This window comes from Solanum lycopersicum, chromosome 11 (genome assembly GCF_036512215.1).
Source record: "Solanum lycopersicum chromosome 11, SLM_r2.1".
Classification (NCBI taxonomy): Eukaryota; Viridiplantae; Streptophyta; class Magnoliopsida; order Solanales; family Solanaceae; genus Solanum; species Solanum lycopersicum.
Genome location: NC_090810.1, coordinates 16,512,359 through 16,516,102, shown reverse-complemented (window position 1 = coordinate 16,516,102; position 3,744 = coordinate 16,512,359).

Sequence of the window (3,744 nt, the reverse complement as noted above, 5' to 3'; positions counted from 1 at the left end):
TTCTCATATAATTGCTCCAAAAACTACAATCATCATAGTTTTCATATAAAAATTACTCCAAATATTTAATTACCTATCTCAATATAGAAAAACTTAATTTATAATAGGAGAATAAGATAATAATATTAAGAATTAGAAGCCACTAGTTAAGAACCAATGACAAAAATAAAACATGAACCGCATTTCAATGCAACTATTATGTGATCATACTGATTATAATAATTTAAATGCATATAACTTAAACCATTTTCCGTCACCCACAATGTCACCTTGGTCATTTCTTTGACTACGTGATTATGTAATACGCCTCATTTGGTAGTTAAACAATAATAGTATAATCCTTACAACAACGTTTTTAATTTCCTATCTGCCAACATATTAAAATATGTATTTGTATGATATATTCTTATTTTCATTCTTATCAATTCAGTCCTACAACACTTACATATAATCCCCATAACCATTACCAATAGAAGCAATAACTTGTCCTTAATCTAGTAAGTTGACACCAAATCTCAAATTCAATTCTTTCAACACCAAATACGTAATAATAATAATAATTTAGTATATAATGACATCTATGAATAATCACAAGTTCATATATTAACATAAATTATACATGGTTTGACCTAAAATCTACTCATGATTACTTAAAGGAATTTATATAAAGGATAAGAATAATTACCTTGACGCGATGAACGTATCAATTTTTCTCCTCCTTTTTCTTTTTCTTTTTCTCCCTTCCTTTTTTGTTTTCTTCTTCTGCATATTTTTTTGTTTCTGTTCGTTCTTATTTTTAATAATCTAGCCGCCTAACACTTTTAACATTCAGGGCACTTTGCTTTTTTTTTAAAAAAAATTATTATTATCATTATTTTACTTATTTATTTAATTTAATATTCTAATTTTTTTTTCTTCTTTTTTTTTAATTATTATTAGCTACAAAATAATCCTTTATTAAAGTTGAAAATCATGTCACTAACTCTTATAAGTTCAAAATAATCCTTTCTTAAAGTTGAAAAATCATGTCACTAACTCTTATAAGTTATAAGTTATTTATAAAATCTGCTAAAAAGGTTAATATAAAAATAATGGTTAAAATTCTTAAAATAACTAAGAGGGTCGTCACTTATATTTTCTTATTTTTCTTAATATTTTAACTTTATTTTTCTTTTTATTTTTTCTCTTTTCTTTCTTCTTTCTTTTAAAAAATTCATTGTCATCTCCAATCATTGAATCTACTTACTTTCAATGTCACCATATTTATCACAACTTCACCTCCTTTTTTTTTATTACTATTAGTTTTACTCTCTTAAATTTTTAAATTGTGTCTAAATATTTTCTTACGTTTGGATAAACTCATTAGATTTTAAGATAATCAGAAAGTATCATATAGTTTTTTTTCTATTTCAATTAAGTTCTTTCAGGTTTTGAAAAATTTATTAATTCTTTTAAAATTATTATTGATAATTTTTAATTTATATGAAAATGAGTAGTTGATGATACCTTCAAAAAAAAATTTTAAAAAAATAATTAATTTTGTTATCAATAATTCAATAAATTCTAAATAATAGTATGAATTTTATAAATAATTTGACCGGAGAAGAAGAAGAAAAGAAAAAGAAAAAGAGTGAAAATAAGTTTCAATTTGACATGGGGGGTGGGAGGTGAAGAAAAAAAAAAGAAAATGAAGGGATAAATCACTTGAAAGTGGGAAGTGGAGATGAAATGAAATTTAAAATATATTAAAATTCAAAAATAAGAGAGAGAGAAATAGAGAAAGGAAAAGATAAAAGAAAAATTTAAAATGAAAAAAATTATATTTTAAATTAAATTAACACGTGTGATGTAATGATTGGTGTGAACTCATTTGCTTCTTAAAATTTGGGGCTGATCGAAAAATGGTATAATAATATCTGTTCAGTGGGGTAATAGAACAATTGCAAAGTTAAGATATATTTATGAAAACACGAAACAAACTTTATTGGTGACTTTATGTCTTTTCTCCTTTTATATTCTAATTTTGACATGGCAATGCACATTAAAACTAGAGAAATTGAAAAGCCAAAAGTATGTCTACTAATTAGCATTACATGGGTAATTCCGTTACTTCGGTTTTATTGAAAATTATTATCACGTGGGCTTACTAATTTTTTTTTTGGTTAAAAGGATTAAATAACATAATTGTTAGGCATTGACACTACCGTTAGTAAATATTTATTTTGTTAGGTTTTTCTTAAACTATTTAATCTACCGTTAACATTTATTTTGTTAGGTCTTTATTAAACTATTTTGTCAAGCTTGTCAAGGTGCCTGAAGGATGCTGTGAAATGATGAAAAAATGATAATAAAAATAACTTTGATTTTTTTCATGTGTGAGTGATTTAAAATTAGAAGGGAATTGGAAACAAAAAAAGTAAAGAAAAATAAGGAGGAGGAGGAAAAAAAAGTATACATGTTTTTGTAATTAATTAAAAAATGTTAATTTTTTATAGAAAAATTAAATATTTTTGATAAAAAGTATATTTTAATAAAAAATAAATATTTTATCCACTTTAACATCTTTTGTACTTTGTTAAAAATAAAAATTAATAGTGAACATTGTTGGAAAAAGTTAATTACAAATTCTTTTTTATTTCTTTTTAAATCTTAGTTTCAAGTATTACTAGAATATAAGCATATTAAAATGAGGTATACCAAGTCATCAACTTCTTGAGTCAAATTCTATGGTTCTTACTCTTATCTTTATTTAATATCTATCAGCTTATTACTTAAAGCATTATGTTAACAATACATATAATAATTGCCTCACTTAAAGGATTTTTTTTCAATGTTGAGTTGATAAAATCTTACCTAAAAGTAATAACTGAGAAAACAATATTAAGTACTAATAATTTCCATTTGAATAGTGTAAAAAATATTTTTTGAATAAACACGTATATGAAGTGTATTTATATATTAGGCCGCGAATTAAAATTTCGCTTTAGGTCCCCAATTACGTTGAGCTGCCCCTGACTACATATTAAAAATGTGGTTGTCTAGTTAAAAGTGGAATATATTTTATTTTTAAAAAACTCATGGAGATAATAGAACTCCCACAAAGTATAAGTATGTAGTCGAGAATTCAATAATAGATTAAGGAGATATTTATCTATTTTCTCATTAATATATAATTAAAGATTTGCCCCATATTTGGAGACATCCAAACTTTCTCCTTGATAAGCAAATTTGAAATAGTATTAGAAATACCACAAAACTAGTAACCTTTTGTAGATTCAATTAATCTATCTCTACACATTCGTTCACTCTGTAATAATTATTGTTGAAGAAGAATAATTATATTACACTAAGTAAGGTATTTTAATTTACACAGTAGTAGTGTATATGTATTAATAGGCAAATTATAGGTTAATTATTGTTAAAATTGAAAATGGGGTTTTGACATTTTAACTCTTCATCCAACTTGACTTTCTTAAATAATAGTGCAAAATAAAAAATTCTAATGAACAATAATATCTTTTCTGATCAATTGAAAAATAAAAATGATAGAATACAAAATAATATATTATTATTTCACTATCGTCTATTTATCGGATCATATTCTTTTTCTCTTGCCATATATTTTAAAATTTCTTTAATTATTAATTCTTCTAGTATCACTTGCCATATATTTTCTTACTATATATACTCCCGAATCTCTTACCATATATTTTATCAAAGGACAAGAAGTTTAATAAACATTTT